The sequence below is a fragment of the Mustela putorius genome, unplaced genomic scaffold, assembly GCF_011764305.1.
Source record: "Mustela putorius furo isolate JIRA1106 unplaced genomic scaffold, ASM1176430v1.1 tig00003836_pilon_pilon_pilon, whole genome shotgun sequence".
In the NCBI taxonomy this organism is placed as follows: Eukaryota; Metazoa; Chordata; class Mammalia; order Carnivora; family Mustelidae; genus Mustela; species Mustela putorius.
Window position 1 is genome coordinate 14,617,782 of NW_025421989.1, and position 20,949 is coordinate 14,638,730.

The 20,949-nt window shown below is 43.1% G+C and overlaps 1 pseudogene; it reads right to left on the reverse strand.

Moving 5' to 3' along the window:
• Positions 1 to 1,481: 1,481 nt before the first annotated feature.
• Positions 1,482 to 20,556, reverse strand: LOC101671046 (annotated as a pseudogene).
• Between the last annotated feature and the right edge of the window lie 393 nt (positions 20,557 to 20,949).

A 20,949-nucleotide genomic window follows, 5' to 3' on the forward strand; every position in this document is an offset into this window, starting at 1 on the left:
GTCAGCTCCGTGATGAAGGGCCGTGGCTTCCACAGCACGGCCTCATCACCAACGCCAGAAACGGTAGGAAGGGACTCTGGCTGCGGTCCGTCCTTGTGTGGTGCCGGCTTGTGTGTGTGTGGGTTCGAGCCTGTGTTCATCTTCCCCTCCTGACTACCTGCCCTGAGGACTTCGAGCTCCAACACCAGGTAAGGCGTCTTCCAGAACCTGTTTACCCAGATCCCACTTTTGTGTCAACCCCTTCTGCTGGTTTTATGTATCTATAAAACCCCGACTAATACAGAATTTTGTACTGAGAGTGGTTCCAAGAGAGCAATCTTTTTTTTTTTTTTTTTTTTTTTTTTTTGAGAGCGAGAGAGAGAGAGAGAGAGAGAGAGAGCGAGCAAGCAGGGGGAACGGCAGGCAGAGGGAGAAGCAGGCTCCCCACTGAGCAGGGAGAGTCTGATGTGGGGCTCGATCTCGGAACCCCGGGATCATGACCTGAGCTGAAGGCAGTCACGCAACCGACTGAGCCACCCAGGCGCCCCAAAAGAACAGAATCTTGATGAGTGCTCTGAATGTGTACTCCCTGGTGTATACAGAGCTTCTGCCCCATTATCTCACGTGAAAATCCACTGATAATCCCAGGATAGTGGTTTCGAGAAACGTCCAATCCCTGGTGGTCAAGAATGAGTCTTTTTGTTGCTTCCTGAGTATCATTTGGTTATCTATTTTGGGGGTCCTTTCTGGAACTCTCATCTTCTTCCTTGGGCTTCTAATCTCTGAAATTAAATGCCTTTGTTGGAAATTTTACCTAAAAATGTAGTTAGGTTTTACTGAAGATTGTTACTGAATGTTGTAAAACTCCCGCTTGAAACATGAGTTATGTTCAGCCACATTTCAATTTGACAAAGTATTTATGTACAATATATAGAGAGTTGTGAAATCTCACTTTTAATTTATATTTATTACAAATGAGATGGAACACATTTTTGTTTGGCAGTCTGTTTTCTTTTAAGAAAATGCTTGTTCTTTTCCTCATTTTTTTCCCCCTTTCCTCATTTTTCTTTTTCTTACTGATTTCTAGGAACTTTAAAGCTCTCCTTGATAACAATCCTTTGCTTATCTGGGGAGCAGATTATCTTCTCCCAGTCTGTGACTTTATTTTTCACTTTCTTTCTAATATAAGTATATTCTTAGTTTTATTATAATTTCAGTTAACATACAGTGTTATTAGTTTGGGGTGAACAATATAGTTCGGGTTTTTTTCAGGTTTCCTTCTGACATAGATTTTTACGCAGAAGGTTTTTTTGTTTGTTCATTTTTATTTCATAGTTCTCAACTGCAATCCAGCTAGACTTGGAGGGGAACAAGGAAAATCTGGAATCCGTGGAGTCGCAGCAAGAGCACAGAGATTGTAGGATATTTGGAGCAGCTGGGGGTGAAGGGGTGCCCTCCTGAGCTATAGAAGGAACGGTCTGGTAGTTAAATGCAAGTCAAATTTAGGAGATTTGTGCACAGTCGGCCATGGTGAGCTTCTTGCTGGTCTTGCCATTCCCGGACCCAGAGTGTTTCATGGTGTCCACAATGTTCCTGCCCTCGCGCACCTTGCCAAAGACCGCGTGCCCGCCCTCCCACCACTGGCTTTGGCAGTGCAGGTGAAAAACCGGGAACCGTTTGTGTTGGGTCCAGCATTTGCTGAGGACAAGATGCCAGAACCTGTGTGCCCCAGAAAGAAATTCTTTTTTTTTTTTTTTTAAAGATTTTTATTTATTTATTTATTTATCAGAGAGAGGGTGGGGAGAGTGAGCACAGGCAGACAGAATGGCAGGCAGAGGCAGAGGGAGAAGCAGGCTCCCTGCCGAGCAAGGAGCCCGATGTGGGACTCGATCTCAGGACGCTGGGATCATGACCTGAGCCGAAGGCAGTTGCTTAACCAACTGAGCCACCCAGGCGTCCCCCCAGAAAGAAATTCTTACCAAATTTCTCCTCCTAGATGGACTGGCCGCCAGTGTCACGATGACCTGTGACGTCACCACCCTGGCACAGAAATTAGGGAATAATCCTGTGAAAGCAGGAACCTTTATAAGCAAATCCTTTCTCCCTAGTGCTCAGAGCACAGACGTTCTCTGCTGTCACTGGAACTTGGTCCGCCGACAGCTCATAGGAGACACAACCCGAGGGCTTGTGGTCCCCGGCAATCTGGAGGAACACAGACGGGTTGACCGATGGCTTGGTGGCGTGGGATGCTCCAGGGCGGCGTCTGCAAGCCCCAGGCAGAAGTTTTAAATGTCAGCTTACCCAGTTTGTCAGTCTTTTTTGTTGTAATTTGTGCTTTTTGCCTCTTGTCTAAAAACAAATATTCTTTCCAACCCTGGAAATACAAAGATACAGTCGTTGCTTATTGTTTGCGGGCTCTGTATTTGCAAATTCCCCTACTCATTGAAGTGTGTGACCCCAAATCCATATTTATGGTGGCCGGGTGCAAGTAGTGAAATTTGGAGTCAAACGTGTACCAGTTGAGGGCAAACAAGGCGATGCTCTGCCTTCTGGTTTGGTTCTCCTACTGTGAATGAGTGTCCTTCACCTGGGCTTAATTTAGGGCCCCATTTGTTTTGTGTTGGTGATTTCAGTGTTTAAGATGATCCTCAAACATAGTGCTGAACGGTTTTCTAGTGTTGCTCCTAAGAGCAAGAAGACCCTGGGATGGGGGGGGGGGGCTGGCGTAGGGGGGTGTTGAGATGGAGACGGGAGGCAGGGAAGTGGTTGGGAGAAAACAGGTGTATTAAATAAGCTTCCGGGGCTGGGGGCTGAATGCTGCTGACCCCAGTTAATGAGTCAACTGTACCTATCTAGTGAGGTGTCCTTGAACAGAAACACACATAGAGGAGGTCTGTCATGGGTCACTTGACAAAAATCTTGTGACCAGAGGCTCTCAGGGACCAAACCTTGTATTCCCTGGGAGCAGAGCTTCGGTATTCACAAAACTGTACATTTTAGGATTTCTGTGAAATCTCCTGTTGGATTTTGCTGGGAACTGCCTTAAATTTATAGATTAACCTGGAGAGAATTGACATTTTCACTGTATCGAGTCTCCCTATCCATAAACATGGTGTATTTTTCCCAATTAGTTTAGTTTTCTCTAATGTCTTAATAGTTTTTCATTATCATTACAATCTGTTCAAAAAGATTTATTCTATGATACCTGATGGGTTTTCTCCTATTTTACTTGGTTCAACTCTTCTGGCTCTCTTGTTCGTAGGGTTTAGTTCTTTTAGGATTTGTTTTCTTCCTTTCTACTCTTCATTTTATATGTATGTATTTGATAATCTCTGTCTGTGTCTGTGTTGAGCGTTCCTGGGGGTATGATTCTATGTGCAGACTCTCGATCAGGTTGGATGGGTCCCGCGTGGGCTCTGTCATTTTTTATTGTGAATCCCTCCCTAGCAGGGCTTTTGGGGTTTTTTTCCCTGGGTAAAATCCCATAGTCTCTGGTTGTGGGCGCAACTCTCGAGAGGTTTTTTGTTTGCTTCTGCCTTGGGCCATGATAGTATCCCTGCTTGAGAAATAATTCTGTTACTTTTGAGTCTGGCATTTCTGAACTATGTGGGTAGAGTAAAAGCAGCGCGAATTGTGGTCCTGCGGTTTTGAATTCTCAGAAAGCTTTTCTTTTTTTCCCACCCAAAGCCCTGTGTCCTGTGGTCTCTCTTGTTTTTAAATCTTTTCATAAATCAAAGAGCCCTTTGAGGGTCTTGGCTTTATGCGAAGTACTCAGTTCCAATTCCCTACCTCCCAAAGCTTCATTTATTACCCCTGTGTGGGAATTAACACCAAACCCCTGGGTTCTGGAGACAAATACCCATTAGTGCAAGCATTCGCCCCTGTGCTGTCCCACTTCCCTCTTTGTTTCTGGCACCCGGGGATTTGCTTTTATTATTCGTGAGCTTAACTGCACACTTAAAATAATTATGTTACATTTTACCCAGTACTTCTAGGTGATTATGGTAAGAGGATTTTCAAGTTGTCTGAGTCCACCATATTGCTAAAAGCCAATAAATAGATTTTTTTTTAAATCTATTGCTCTTTGTTAATAATTTTGAGCCTTCGTATTTTTACTTAGACAATGATTGATGTTCACAATATGCCACGATGCTGGAATTACACAATATTATCACTTAGTGAGTCTCTGGTAAACTTCAGTAGAACTTCTCTCTCAATAATTCTCTTCTTTATTTTTTTAAAAAAGATTTATTTATTTGACAGAGATCACAAGCAGGCAGAGAGGCAGGCAGAGAGAGGGGGGAAGCAGGCTCCCCGCTGAGCAGAGAGCCTGACTCGGTGCTCTATCCCAGGACCCTGGGATCATGACCTGAGCCGAAGGCAGAGGCCTTAACCCACTGAGCCACCTAGGTGCCCCAATAATTTTCCTCTTTAATGTTTTTAATTTTTTTTACACAAATGGAATATTATCTTTTTTATATACTTTTTTAAAGAAACAAGGGCCCCTTTTTTTCCCTTTATAACATAATCATGGCCTTCATCACCCTTTCTCCCTCACCTAGGGAAGCCACGCAAACCCACAATATGGCCTTCCGTGTTTTTATCCGTCCCACATGAACCTATGCAGACTTCGATCTGTCCTCGTACAAGCATGTGTTTACATACGCAGTAACCCTTAAGGCAGTTTTATTATTGCATACTGTATAAAAACGACATTCTAGTCTACATATTTCTCTGCATTCCTCTTCCCTCAACCAATAAGACCTAATTGAAATCCCTACAAGTTATAATGCCTCTAATTCTTTTACAAACGCACACATCATGAGTGTACTGCTTGGTGAATTTCCACAAGGAGCACACCCATGTAAGCATCCAGATCAAGATCAGAACCTGGGGCGCCTGGGTGGCTCAGTGGGTTAAGCCTCTGCCTTGGCCTCAGGTCATGATCTCAGGGTCCTGGGATCGAGCCCCGCATCCGGCTCTCTGCTCAGCAGGGAGCCTGCTTCCCCCCCCCGCCCCCCACTTTCTCTCTCTGCCTGCCTCTGCCTACTTGTGATCTCTGTCTGTCAAATAAATAAAATCTTAAAAAGAAAAAAAAAAAAAGAGACAGAACCTGCAGTGTCCCAGAGTTCCCCTCACGCCTCCTGCTGTGTTTCTCCCCCTTCCCCCATCCAAGTGTAACAATCACTGTGATTTGTAGCCGCGTCGGTTATTTTTTGGTCTGCTTTGTGTCCATGGAGTCATTCAGTACCTCCTTTTTTGTGCGACCTTGTATTTATGACATTCACAAGGTGGTGGTTTGTAGTTGTCGTCTGTTCATTCTGGTTATTCTCCAACCCCCTGTTGTGTGAATATACCAGAACTTATTTATCCACTCTGCTACTGACAGACTTTGGGGTAATTACGGACCCTGTTACCATGAACCCTTTGGTTCACTGATTTTTCTTTTTAATGGCCGTATAATAATTCCGTGCTATGGAGGACCATCCTTGATTCAGCCAGCCTGCTTTTTTTTTTTTTTAAGATTTTATTTATTTATTTATTTGATAGGGAAAGATCACAGGTAGGCAGAGAGGCAGGCAGAGAGAGAGAGGAGGAAGCAGGCTCCACGCTGAGCAGAGAGCCTGATGTGGGGCTCGATCCCAGGACTCAGATCATGACACGAGCCGAAAGCAGAGGCTTTAACCCACTGAGCCACCCAGGTGCCCCTGCCAGCCTGCTTTTAATAGGAATTGATTTTTGTTTCTAGCTCAATACCCCTAAGGCAAGGCTGCAATAAATATTGAATGTATGTCCCTACAGAGGGGGCCTAATCGATCCCTACTAATGGGACGGACTGCCAGAAATTGAATCTCTGGTTAGTATATTAACTGTCTTTTAAAATTAAGAGCTGAGCTGTTGAGGAGCCTGGGTGGTTCAGTGGGTTAAAGCCTCTGCCTTCAGCTCAGGTCATGATCCCAGGGTCCTGGGATCGAGCCCCGCATCGGGCTCTCTGCTCCGTGGGGAGCCTGCTTCCCCCTCTCTCTTTGCCTGCCTCTCTGTGTACTTGTGATCTCTCTCTCTCTGTCAAATAAACAAATAAAATCTTAAAAAAAAAAAAAGGCTGAGCTGTTGTATTGTCTTCCTAAAACTCTGTGGTAATGCCATTTCCATGTGTAATGTATGAAAACTCCCTTCTCCCTCATCTCTACTGGCATTAGGGGTTACAGTTCTGTTTTGTGACTCTGATGGGTATAAAATGATCTCATAAGTTTTTTTTTTTTAATTAGCATATAATGTATTGTTTCAGAGGTACAGGTCTGTGATTCATCCGTCTTACACAGTTCACAGCACTCACCACAGAGTTCTTTAATTGATATTCTCTGCTAGAGATTTTGAGCATCTTTTCATCTGTCTGGACATGCTGTTCTGTGGCTTCTATATTTGGGATTTTTTTTTTTTTTTGCTCATTTTTTTCTTTTGAGCACTTCAACTTATCAGATGGTAAGATATTTTCGTATAATACAGAAATTAACCCTTTGTCATTTGTGTTGGAAATTTTTGTCCACATCTCTTGCTGTTGACTTTGTCATGTTCCCTTCTCTTACAAAAGTTCTTATATTTTATGTAGTAAATATAACCTTATTTGCTTTTTTACTTTTGTAATATGTATTTATTTTTAATTTTTAAATTTTTTTAGTATAGGTGACACCATGTTACATTACTTTTGGTTGTACAATGTAGTGATTCAACAAAGTATAGCCATTGTCTGCCCTGATACATCCTTATAACAATAGCATTGAGTGTGTGCCTTACACTGGGTCTTTAATTCCCCAAACTTACATAACTGGAAGCCTGTGTTTCCCACTCCCCTTCACCCATTTTGCTCAACATGGTCCCACCTCCCCTCTGGCAACAATTACCTTGTTCTCTGTTTGATTCTGTTTTTTGTTTATTCATTTGTCCTTTTGTTAGGATTCCACTTGTAAGTGAAGTCATATGATATTTGTCTCAGTCTGACTTCTTTTTCTTAACAAAGTCCACCCATGTTGTCTCGAATGGCACAATCTCGTCCTCTATGATGGCTACATAATATGCCGTTGGAGGTATGTGTACCCACTCCCCCCCACACACCTTCCTTACCCATCTGTCAGTGGACACTTAGGTTGCTTCCGCATCCTGCTGCGGTAAACACAGGGGGGCATGTGTCTTTTTGAAGTAGTGTTTTTGTTTTCTCTGGGTAAATACCCAGTAGTAGAATTTTGGGAACATAATGGTAGTTCCATTTTTAATTGTTCAAGGAAACCCCATAGTGCTCCCCACAGCGGCTGCACCAGTCTGCCTTCCCACCAACAGTGCATGAGAGTTCCTTTTTCTCCACATCCTCGCCAACACTTGTTCCTTGTGTTTTTGAGTCTAGCTATTCTGAAAGGTGTGTGGTGATCTCTCTCTGAGGTTTTGATATATATATTCCCTGACGATGAGTGATGTCGAGCACCTTTTTGTGGGTCTGTTGGCCATTCGTATGTCTTCTTTAAAAAGTCTATTCAGGTCCTCTGCCCGGTTTTAAATTGGGTTTTTTTTTTTTTTATATTGAGTTGTACAAGGTCCTTATATTTCTTGGATGTTAACTTTGTATCAGAGATGTCATTTGCAAATATAGTCTCTTTTTGTTTTGTTGATGGTTTCCTTCACTGTGTAAAGGTTTTTATTTTGATGTAGTCCCGGTAGTTTATTCTTGCTTTTGTTTTCCTTGCCTCGGGAGGCACGTCCAGAAAAATCTTACTGTGGCCAATGTCCGAGAAATTACTGTCTGTGTTCTCCTATGGTTTCAGGTCTTACATTCAGGTCTTTAATCCGTTTTGAGTCTATGTTTATGTATGGTGTTAAAAAGTGGTCCAGTTTGGGGGCACCTGGGTGGCTCAGTCGGTTAAGCATCTGCATTTGACCCAGGTCATAATCCCAGGGTTATGGGGTCGATCCCTGTATCAGGCTTCCTGCTCAGCATGGGGAGTCTGCTGCTGCTTCTCCCTCAGACTCTCTTCTCCCCTGCTCCCATTTTCACTCTTGCACTCTGTCTCAAATGAGTAAATAAAAAATCTTTAAGAAAAAACGGTCCAGTTTGATTCTTCTACATGTAGCTGTCCAGTTTTCCCAACACCATTTGTTGAAGAGATGGTCTTTCCCCCATTGTATATTCCTGTTTCCTTTGTCATAGATTAGACAAATGAGTGAACATATAACTGTGAGTTTATTTCTGGGCTCTCTATTCTATTCCATTGATCTCCATGTCTTGTTTTGTGCTGGTATCATGTCCTTTTGCTTACTAAGCTTTGTACTATATCTTGAAACCTGAAATTGTGATACCTCCAGCTTTCTTCTTTCTCAAGATTGCTTTGGCTACTTAGGGTCTTCCACTTCCATGCAAATTTTAGTATTATTTGTTCTAGTTTTGTGAAAAATACTGTTGGCATTTTGATCGAGATTGCATTGACCCTGTAGATGTGGTGATATGGATATTTTAACAATATTAATTCTTCCAATCCACAAGCATGGAATATCTTTCCATTTGTTTCATCTTGAATTTAATTCATTAGTGTTTTATAGTTTTTGGAGTACAGGTCTTTCACCTCTTTGGTTATATTTATTCCTAGGTAGCTATAAATTTCTCAATTTCTTTGTGCTACTTCATTATTGATGTATAGAAATGCTACCAATTTGGGGGTATTAATTTGTATCCTGCAACTTCACTGAATTAATTTATTCTAGTAGTTTTTTGTTGATACATAGGATTGACTATGTATAGTATCATGTCATCTGCAAATAATGACATTTTAACTTCTTACCAATATGGATTCCTTTTGTTTTCTTATCTGACTGCTGTGGCTAGGACTTCTAGTACTATGTTGGATAAAAGTGGTAAAAGTAGACATCCTTGTCTCATTACTGATCTTTGAGGAAAAACTACCAGTGTTTTACAGTTGAGTATGCTATTAACTGTGGGTTTTTCAAATATGGCCTTTATTAATGTTGAGGTATATACCCTCTAACAATACTGTGTTGAGAGGTTTTTTAAATCATGAATGAACATTGAATTTTGTCAAATGCTTTTCCTGCATCTATTGAGATGATCACATGACTTTTATCCTTCACTTGGTCGCTGTAGTGTGTCACATTGATCTGCAGATACCGAACCAGCCTTGCAGCCCTGAAATAAATTACAGTTGTGGTGAATTCTCTTTAATGTATTGTTTTATGTGTTTTGCTAATATTCTGTTGAGGATTTTTGCATCTGTGTTCATCAGAGATATTGGCCCATAGTTTTCTTTTCCTCTCCCCTTTCCTCCCCTCCCCCTGTCTGTCTGTCTGTCTGTCTTGTGGTCTTTTGTCTGGTTTTGGTATCAGGGTATGCTGTCCTTGTAGAATGTATATGGAAGCTTTCCTTCCTCTTCTATTTTTTTTCTTTTTTGTGATATAATAGCTTTATATTAGTTTCATGTGTACAATATAATAATTCAACAATTCTATACATTACTCAGTGCTCATCGAAATAAATGTACTCTTAATCCCCTTCACCTATTTCATTTTTTTCCCCACCCATCTTCTCTATGATAACCTCCTCTTCTATTTTTTTGCCATAATTTGAGGAGAATAAGTATTAACTCTTCTTTAAATGTTTGGTCAAGTTCACTTGTAAATCCATCTGGTCCTGGATTTTTAATTTTTGGTAGTTTTTTGATTACTGACTCATTTTTGTTACTTATAATCTGTTTAGATTTTCTGTTTCCTCCTGGTGCAGTTTTAGAAGATTGTATGTGTCTAGGAATTTATCCATGTCTTTTAGATTAATTAATTCATTCATTAGTTTTCATATTATTCTAATTCTTAGTATTTTTGTAGTGTCAGTTTCTTTTCTCTTAGTTCAGATTTTCTTTATTTGGGCCCTTGCTTTCTTGATGAATGTGAGTAAGGCTTTATCAATTTTGTTTATCTTTTCAAAAAACCAGTTTTTGCCTTCATTGATTTTTTTTTTTCTATTTTTTTTAATCTGTCATTTATTTCCACTCTGATCAGTATAATTTCCTTTCTTCTACTCACCTTGGGCTTTGTTATTCTTTTTCCAGTTCCTTTAGGAATAATATTAGATTATTTACAGGTTTTTTTTTTTAAATTATTATTATTATTTCTTTAAGAGAGAACAGACAGTGGGGAGGGACAGGGCAGAGAGAGGGAGAGAGAGAATCTTAAGCAGGCTCCATACCCAGTGCAGAGCCGCGTGCAGGGCTCAATCTCACTCTGAGATCATGGCCTGGGCCAAAATCAAGAACCAGACACTTAACTGACTGAGCCATCCACCTGTAGTGCCCTTTTTGTCTCTTGTTACAGTGTTTTTTTAAGGTCTATTTTGTCTGATATAAAGCTATACCCCAGCTTTTATTTTCACTTGCATTTGCATGGTAACTGTTTTTCCCTGACTTCTTTTTCATTCCATATGTGTCTTTAGGACTGAGGTGAGTTTCTTATAGGCAGCATATAGATAGGTTTTGTTTTGTTTTGGTTTGGTTTGGTTTTTATAATCCATTCCAGCACCCCATGTCTTTTGATTGGAACATTTAGGCCACATACATTTAAAGTAATTACTTGTAGGTATGTACTTATTGCCTTTTGTTATTTGTTTTCTGGTTGCTTTTGTATTTCTTCTCTGTTCTTTTGCTCTCCTTTTGTGATTGATGAGTTTCTATAATGTTTGACTTTCTTTCTGGTTTTGTGTGTGTGTGTGTGCGCGCATGCATGTGTGGTTCCTATATAATGTCCTAGGTAAATGATCTGTATTAATTTACTGTCATTTAATTTCAAATACATTCTAATAAAAAGAAAGGAAAAAAACTTTTCCTCTTTTCTTGTTTACTCCCTACTCTGTGTTTTGTGTATATGTTGTCGTATTTTACATCTTTTAATTCATAATATTCTTATGTCTAATTACACACATTTCTTTTTCACGTAACGTCCCTTTGACATTTTTTGTAAGGCTGGTTTAGTAATGATTAACTCCTTTATCTTGTTTTTCTGGGGGAATTCTATCTCTTCAAATCTGCATGATAACTTTGCCAGGTAAAGTATTCTTAGTTGCAGGTGTTTTTCTTTTTAGCACTTTGAATATATCATGCCATTTTCTTCTGGCTTGCCAAGTTTCTGCTGATAAATCAGCTGATAGATTTATGGGGTTTTCACTTGAAGATAACTTTTTCTCTCTTGCTGCTTTCAAAATTCTCTATCTTTAAACTTTGACATTTTCATTATGTGTAGTGATGTGGGCCTTGTGTTTTTCTTGTTTGGAACTCTGGTGCTTCTTGGACTTGGGTGTCTATTTCCTTTTCAGGTTAGAGAAATTTCTGGCTATTATTTCTTCAAATAAGTTTCCTAACCTCTTTGTCCCTCTTCTTCTTCTGGGACCCCTATAATGCAAATGTTTTGCTTGATGTCCAAGAAATCCCTTAAACTATCCTTATTTAAAAAAAATTTTTTTCCCTTTTTGCTGCTCAGCTTGGGTGCTTTCCATTACCCTATCTTCCAGGTCACTGATATGTTCTTCTGCATCTGCTAATGTACTCTTGATTCTCTCTAGTGTTTTTTAATTTTATTTCAGTTATTGTATTCTTCAACTCTGTTTTTTTTTTTTTTTTTAATGTATCGTCTATGTCTTTATTGGAGGTCTCACTGAATTCTTCCACTCATCTCTCTGGCCCAGTGACTATTTTTATGTTCATTTAAATTCTTTATCATACATGTTGCTTATCTCTGTTTTGTTTAGTTGTTTTTCTGTGGTTTTTTTCTTTTTTTTTTTTTTAAGATTTTATTTATTTATTTGACAGAGAGAGGGTGAGAGAGCACGAGCAGGAGGAGTGACAGGCAGAGGGAGAGGGAGAAGCAGGCTTCCCACTGAGCAGGGAGCCTGATGTGGGTCTTGGTCCCAGGACCCCAGGATCATGACCTGAACCAAAGGCAGATGCTTAACTTACTGAGCCACCCAGGTGCCCCTCTTGTTCTTTATTTTGGAGCATATTTCTCTGTCTCCTTATTTTGCTTGACTTCCTCTGTTTGTTTCTGTGGATTAGGCAGAATGGCTACTTCTCCTAAAGTTGATGGAATGGTCTTGTGTTTGGTCATTCCCTGTATCGACTGTGTGTGCTTGGTGAATTTTGCCGGCTGATTGGAACTGTGGCTGCCATGGAATAGGGGTCCTGGGGCTTTCTGTGGAGCAGGTGCCCTGTCAGGACAGCTGCCACTGAAGCAGATGCATGCCAGGGTGTCCCGGGGATCTGCGTGCTGAGGTGAGCCCAGCAGGATACTTGCAGCTGAAGTGGGTGCTAGCCAGAGGCTTCCACGGTCCTCTGCGCAGGGGGTACCTTGGCAAGGTGGGGAGAGCTGATGTGGCGTGGGGACTGGGAGGTCCCTGAGCTCTCTGTGCAGAGGGTGCCCTAGTAGGGTAGCTGAAACGAAAGTGCACGCAGGCTGGGGGGGCCTGGGGCTCTCCAAATAGAGGGGTACCTTGGCTAGATAGCTGAAGCAGAAGTGAATATAAACCATGGTGTTCCTGGACTCTGTGCAGAGGTTGCTCTGAATGAAGGGGTGGCTGGAATTGAGGTAAGGTACAGGCCAGAAGGTCCCAGGGTGCTTTGCATAGAGGGCACCCTAGCAGGACAGCTGAAGGTAAAATGGGCATGGACTGATGTGGTCCCTGGGCTCTCCTTGCAAACTGCCCCAGCAGGACAGCTGAAGCTCAACCACGTGCGAACCAGGGTCTCCCAAGCTGCTTTGGCAGGAGATGCCCTTGCTAGGCAGCTGGAGACCAGGTCCGTGCAGGCGGGAGGGTTCCAGGGCATTCTACACAGGGCGTGCCCTGGTGAAGTGGCTGAAACTGATGCAGGCACAGGCCAGGGGTTTCCAGGGCACTCCCTGCAGGGGGCATCCTGGCAGGGCAGCTGGATCCAGAGCAGATGTCAGTTGAGATGTTCTGGAGTAGTTGACACCCTAGCAAGCCAGATACCCTAGCAAGCCGTCTATAGCCAAAGGGGTGTGGGCCTAGCATATTCTGGGGTGCTTTGCAGCTGTGTCTGTAGTGAGTTCTCCCCAGCCGTATCCTAGTGTGTACTGCCCTGTGGTCACCTTGGTAGGAGACCTGCAGCTGGTGTGGGCCAGAGGCCCAGGTTTGCTGAGCAGGCAGGCTGGTTAGGGCGCCTAGATTGTGCACTGGTCTGTGCTTTCAAGGTAGAAGAGGAGTACAAACTATGTCTGCCAGCCCCTCCCACCTGGAATGTTCCAGCAGAGCTCCCCTGCGGTTGAGTGAGGTTCTAGAGCTGACTCTTTCATATGCTCATTGTTCTTTTAAACTGTGGCTTTTTAGAAAAATAATAATAATATAAAAAAGAGAAAAGGATGAAAACCAGAGAAAAACCAAAACAAGGCAAAAAGACCCCATGGCTTATTTTCTATACCCCAGGGCAGTTGGGGCTGGTGTGGGCTTACAGACCCTGCATATTTGTGTTTGCAACTTCTGGACTTGAAGAAAGTCTTCTTTCCCTCTAGTTGATGTACTTACTCTCTTGGATTTTCTTTCTTTCTTTTCTTTTTTTCAAAGATTGTTTTATTTTAGAGCAAGCGGGGAGGGGCACAGGGAAAGGCAGAGAGAGCATCTCAGACTCCCCGCTGAGCACAGAACCTGACATGGGGCTCTATCCCAGGACCCTGAGGTCATGACCGCAGACAAAATCAAGAGTCAGATGCTTAACCAACTGAGCCACCCTGGTGCCCCTACTCTCTTGGATTTTCTTGCAAGATTTTAATTTTTCCATTAAGCCTTTATGTCCAGGAGTTGATTTTATGTACTCTACTATATGGTTTATTTGTACATTCCTCCATATGGATACTGTGTCACTCTGGTCTCCTTTATTGAACAGTCCATGCTTTGACACGAAATTGAACCAACACACTGGTCATAAACTAATTTCTCAAATATACCAATATTCTAGATTTTCTAGATAGGTTCATTAATTTTTGCTTCTTTTCATACTGATGTTAATTTGATTTTTGTGGCTTTATAGAATCCTCCGACACATGGTAAGGCTCCTCCACTGTCCTTTTCATCCTTTTCTTAGCTATTTTCAGACATTTATTTCTCTGTGAACTTTAAGATAACCTTATATAATTCCAAGAAAAGTCCTGTTAAGGTTCTAATTGAAATTGAATGAAATTTATATATTACATTTGGAAAATTTAACATTTTTAATTATAGTAAGTATTCCTATCTAAAAACAATTATAACCTTCCATTTGTTCATAAATTGTTTTCTGTCTTTTAATAGCATATTATAGGTTTTCTTTGATGGGTCTTATGTCTCTAATATTAAATTTATTCCTGAATATTTTATAGTTTTTTGCCACAATTATAAGAAAAACTTATCCCCATTTTCATTTCTAGGTACTTACTGTTAGAGTAAAAAAAAAGTTGTAATATATCTACATATATACCTCCTTATCAAATATTGTTAGTAAGAATAAAAGGTTTTGTTTTTTTTTTTTAAACATGGTCTCTTGGGTTCTCGAGGTAGACTATTGTAGCACCAATAAACAGAGCTAATTTAACTTTTCTTTTAGGGTTACTAGACATAGCAAAAAAAAAATATGCAGAATTCCCAGTTAAATATGAATTTCAGAAAATAATTTTTTTAGACGGAGTATGTCCCATGCAATACTCAGGACATACTTATCCCCCCAAATTATTCATGGTTCATTAGAAACTCTACATTTTATCTGGAAACTCCTTCTTTCCCAGTGATCGCACGTGCTATTTTATTTTCTTCACATGTTATGTTTGCCGAAGCCTCGAAGACTGGTTCTCACTCCAGGCTGTGTATGAACATCAGCCAGGAAGCTTTTTAAAAAATTCTAGTTCAGGCCCCTAGGCTCAGAGATTGAATCCATATATATTGTGAAAAGCTTCCCAGAGGATTCTGATAGGCATCTGGGGTTGAGAACTTCTGCCCCCAAACAGTATTAAATGATCATCTTGTTCGAATGCATTCCTGTCTCTTCCCTGATTTTAATTAAACATTTTTAGTGTTTTGACATTTAAAATACTTGTTGTTAGTTGTTAATAAATGTTCTTAGTTTTGTTTACATAGAGTAAAGGCCTATTTAGTCAGAGCGGCACCACCCCGGTTGAACTGCCATTTTGCTGTACAGCTTAAATGGACCTTGCCCCCCCGCCCCCAGGGAACTTACTTAAAAGCAAGTCTGGGAAACCAGTCCCAGGTAACAAAGTCCAAGTCCAAGGGTGGGTCAGGCCAGGTGGAGGTAGTTAATCAGTGGGGGCACATACTGTCTCCTAGCTACCAAGGAGTATGGGCCCCCACTCTTTGGGAGCCTTTTGGCACCAATCCTAACCAAGGTGTGATAGGCTGGTTCAAATGTCTACTAGGGTAAATTGTAATTCAGTTGGTCACCTAGCATCACTGTGGAGTTTCCTGTGTGTGGCCAGGCCCAACCACATGGGCTTTGCTCTATAAAAGTTAGTCTGGAAAGCAGGGAGGGGTCGTCCTCTCTGGAGGGGCGGCCCCGGCCAGTCTTTTTGATGGTTGGTCTGATTCCTGATGCTTGGCGCGAAATAAAGCTTTGCTTGACCTTCGCTTTGTATCAGTCTCGGTCCTTTAATCACGGACCCATTATTGGGGTACCAAATTTTGGAGGACCCAACAATAGTTTTCCTCTATTCCTATTTTACTGGCAGTTTTTATTAGGAATGGTTGCTTTTAGCGTCTCCTGGCATTAATTAGGCTGCCTGTATGGTTTTCTGTGTTGGTTTATTGATAGAATCATATTGCTAATTTTCTTCATATTGAAACACTTTCTACATCTTTTATTTCATGCCAGAGTCTATTTGCTAATGTGATTTAGAATTTCCATCTGTATTTGTGAATGATGTTGAGGTTGAGGACACCTTCCTGTTGTTAGGATGAGCTTTGTCTGATCTTGGTATTGAAGTTACGCTTCAATATATATATAATATGCTTCGTCAAGCGAACTGGGGCAACATGGATCCGTTTTCCCGACTGCCCGGAAGCGTGAAGTCCATGAATCAGCAGCATCCTCTTCACCTGGGAACTGGTCAAAAAGGCAGACTCTTGGGGCGCCTGGGTGGCTCAGTGGGTTAAGCCTCTGCCTTCAGCTCAGGTCATGATCCCAGGGTCCTGGGATTGAGCCCTGCATTGGTCTCTCTGGTCGACAGCGAGCCTGCATCCCCCCCCCCCCCCCCCGCTTCCCTCTCTGCCTACTTGTGATCTCTGTCAAATAAAATCTTAAAAAAAAAAAAAAAGGCAGACTCTCAGGCCCCCTCCAGATCTCCTAAATCCCACTCTACATGTTGACAAGAGCCCTTATCATTTGTGTCCAAGAAACGCAGACACAAAGAACCCCGCACTCACTTGTGCACTGAAGGCTGGATAAAAGCCAGGGGTGGGCCTGTGCGGTGCCTTTTTCACGGTAGACCGCCGCTCTCCTTTCCAATCTGGAATTGGTCTCGTTGAAGTTGTTGGTCGGTTTTGGTGGCCATAGTTACAAGGAAATTTGAACAACTTAAAGGAAATGATTTCCTTTAAGTTCAAATCATTTCCTTTAAGTTGTTCAAATTTCCTTGTAACTGTACATGATTGTTCTAATTTCTAAGAAACCTGTGGGTAGATCGCCTTTCCTAGTCCTCCTCTTGTGAACTTGGGCTTGTTTTCTTTTCCCCTTGATCTGTCTCCAGGGGCTTGCAAGATTCTATTATTTGTCTTTTCTAAGTACCAGCTTTTATGTTTGTTTTTCCCTTGAGCTATTCGGGGTGGGGAAGGGATATTCGTTGTCTATTTCATTTCTTTCAGCTTTTATCTGTAAACATTCTCTCTTCTATGGTCCGGTTGTTATTTTGCTGTTCTTTTTCAAATGGCTTAAGTTTGGTATAGGTCCAATACTGTTAAAAATAATGAAGACATTTAAACTGTTAATTTTCTTGTAAGACCTGCTTTCACTGTGTCTGTAAATTTTAAGCAGTAAAACTTTTCTCCTTTTCATTAGGTTATTGGCAGCAACTTCCTTTTGAATTTCCTCTTTAAGGGGTTTCTAGGAGGGTCTCTGTTTACACATTGAAAACATTCGATTTTTTTTTTTTTTTAAGATTTTACTTATTTATTTGACAGATCACAAATAGGCAGAGAGGCAGGCAGAGAGAGAGAGGAGGAAGCAGGCTCCCCGCCAAACAGAGATCCGGATGCGGGGCTCGATCCCAGGACCCTGAGATTGTGCCCTGAGCCGAAGGCAGAGGCTTAACCCACTGAGCCACCCAGGTGCCCCGGCTTTATTAAATGATTCATGAATCGGGCAGCAAGCATCCCGTCTAGCAAGTAGAGGGGAACTCAGAGGAGTGGTACATCATGGAAGGATTTTATAGGAGGGGGTATAAGAAAGTCATAAGTGAAAGCAAAGGATTTTTCCAGGCCAGGGACTCTCCCTTAAGGGGAAGAGCAGAGGGATCTTAACCCCCTTTTTCCTTTGCGGGTTGGAGAGGGCCCCATCAGATTCATTGGCTCCCATCAAACAGTTCTTGACTGACCAATTAAGTAAGACTGCAGTGCTTGGGGAGGTTGAAACTGCAATTAGATTACATCTCAAGCCCTGACTTTTGTGCTTGGCCCCAGTGGTACTACTTTGGGCCTGTGGTTTTCTTTTTAACAGATTTAATAAAAAAAAAAAATTTTTGTGGTCATGTACCTGATCTGTTTCTGTAAATATTTCATGGACATGCAAAGTGTATATTTTCCATCTGAAGTCAGGCTTTCTATGTATTTGTTACCCCAAATTATTAGTTGTATCAGTCACTTCATCTGTGCTCTTAAACTGAGTTTTTGCTTATTAGATCTATCCAATTCTCTGGGGCACCTGGGTTGCTCAGTCAGTTAAGCATCCAACTCTTGATTTCAGCTCAGGACATGACCTTGGGGTCGTGAGATTGAGCCCCGTATTCAGCTCCGCCCCAGGCATGGAGTCTGGTTCGGATTCTCTCTCTTTCCCTCTCCTTCTGCCTCCAACCCAGCTCTCCGGCTGTCTCTCTAAAGATAAAATAAAAATGAAATAAGAGCTATCTAATCCTGGGGCGCCTGGGTGGCTCAGTAGGTTAAAGCCTCTGCCTTCAGCCCAGGTCATGATCCCAGGATCCTGGGATCGAGCCCCGCATTGGGCTCTCTGCTCGGCAGGGAGCCTGCCTGCCCCCTCTCTCTCTGCCTGCCTCTATGCCTACTTGTGATCTCGCTCTGTCAAATAAATAAAATATTTTTTTTAAAAATCTATCTAATCCCGAAAGAGGTGAATTAAAACATCCTTCCATCACTGCATTTTTATTCTATTCTATTTGCATTTCTAAAGGGTTTTCCCCTTATAACCTTAGCATCTACGTTATTGAATGCACGTAAGTTCATGAATGTTGCATGCACCGACTGCATTTTTTTACCTTCTACGGCGTCCTTTTGTATCCTATTTGGTGTCTTGAGCATTGATTTTTCTCTTCACCTGTTTTACCCGGTTTCTTGTTAACATTTCCCTTATATCTTTTTGGTATTTTATTTTCAGTCTTCCTTTGGCACTTATTTTGTGTTCTCCTTCCAAGCAGAATAAACCTAGATTTTTATTTTCAACTCTGACAGTCTGTTTTTTACTGGGTAAATTCACTTTAGCTAATTTTGGTGAATTAACTAACATGCTTGATTTTACTTTACTCAGCTTGCTCTGTTTATTAAGCTGCTGTTTGGCCCCCCCCCCTCTATTTTTTCTAGTTCGAGCTGCCATTCATTCCATTTCCCTGGCACTAATAGAGACTATAGTAGTTTTAATGGAACTTTTAGGTGTGTAGTTTTGTGCATGTATGTGTGTATTTTGTAAGTTTTTATATGAAAGTTGTAGCTGGGGGCGCCTGGGTGGCTCAGTGGGTTAAGCCTCTGCCATCGGCTCAGGTCATGATGTCAGTGTCCTGGGATCGAGCCCCACATCGGGCTCTCTGCTCAGCGGGGAGCCTGCTTTCCTCCCTCTCTCTCTGCCTGCCGCTCTGCCTGCTTGTGATCTCTGTCTGTCAAATAAATAAAATCTTAAAAAAAAAAAAAAAAGAAAGTTGTAAGTGACAAAGAGGCAGAGATAAATTCATGGAATTGAAAGTCAAACCAATGGCCTTGTGACTCCAATCCAGGGACCTTTCCACAATACCAGGGATTCACAGCAAAGCCAAGCATTTCTAACTACACAAACCCTCATGCTCAGATCAGCTTAGGGTCCGAGTCTTGTCATTTTCTCCTGGGGCATATCGGTGATGGTCTCGGTGAGCCTGAATTGAGCATGTCAGGTAGGAAGGGTAGGTCCTCAGTGTCCCGTGGCTTCGTGGGCCTGGTGTGGCCAGAACCACAGACCTGTTAGCTACGTTGTTCAGGAGGCCATGTGGGAGGGTCCTGGATTTCTGGCCCTTTCAGGAATGTGTCTTTAGTAGTGGAGAGTTTAACCTTTGAACTCTGAGCACCTCAGAGCTGGCGAAGATGTTTGGGCTGTGTCCAAAAGTTGAGGAAGGTGACATTCCAAAAGCCCCTATGGCTTTTGGGGCTGTCATCAAAGGACAAGGGCCCCCAGTCTTCAGAGTGGGCAGACCTGCCTGGAGCACAGGCCGGAGGCCCCAGTCCCAGCACCAGTATTAGGTCCCTTCCTGTCCTGCACTGCTGCCTCCTTGGGTCTTTGCCCAATCGTTATCCTAAGGGGGACTGCCATGGTGGCAGCAGAGCCCATGGCTCCCCCTCCTGGGTCTCTGGGCCTCCTGAGAGGGCAGTCATTGTAACACGAGTCCACGAGATGTCACTTTATAAAGCTCTCCAGGGGCTCTTCATGGAGCTTCAGTAAGCTATCTCGGGCCAAGAAAAATGTCACATTTCTCGGCTTCTGGCAGGAATCCCAGCTCCTCAGTTAGGGAACACCATTTATCCTCGCTGAACAGAAACTTCATTTGGCCATTATGTTGGTCTCCAATTAATAAATTACAGGAGAACAAATTAATTTACTTATCACTTGCAGCCTGCTAGATAAAAATCCTTCAAAGCCTGGGGAACATGGTGTGGTCATGAAAACACCCCTGTGGGAAGAGAGCTGGGGATTTCGGAGGCCACGTCCATGCTGGGTCTGAGTAGACTGAACAGCGCCGCGGGGATCCGCTGGAGAGGCGGAGCGGCCCCCTGTCCCGACCTCCCGGGACGCGTGTGAGGGTCTGCATGAGATGACGGTGTTGGCCCTCGCCAGGGTCTGAACGCGTGTGGAGGGTGGTGGTGTCATGCTTGCGGGGACCCCGCGGACGGAGCCTTGGTGTGGCTCCGAGCGGCAGCCGGTCCCTCCTCACCGCCCCGCGCTGCCCGTCTTCCACCAGGGAGAACCCGCTCCCGCCTCTGAAAAACGGCAGCGCAGCAGGGGGCCGCAGGACAGCATGGGACAGAGCTCGGAAAGGGGTGTCAGAGGACAGTTCTGCTCCGGCTCTGTTGCTCATGGGAAGGAGCTGGGGCTTGGGTGTCCTCACCTGTGACAAAAGGGGGCTGGGACTGAAGACAAGAAGTACTTGGCAGTCCCCCTGGCCTGTGAATCCTGGCCGAGGCGGGCTGCAAAGCCGGTGTGGCTGTGTTCCCTCCTGCTGTCACCAGAGGCCTGCCGGTGGCACTGGCGGTGCTGAAAGCCCTCCCGGCTGGCAGCCTCCTGCTTGTTAACTCGCGAACCCTCGCAGCCACCCCAGGCGGTAAGCGCTGTTCCGGGCGCTCCTGTTTCGGGGACACAGGCCAGGTACCCGCAGCTGTGCCCCTGGGGTTGGGGGACAGGCCTGCTGCCAGCCCGCGGTCGGCGTGTGCTCACCCGGCTGTGCTGTCTGGGAACCATCGTGGGAGCGAAC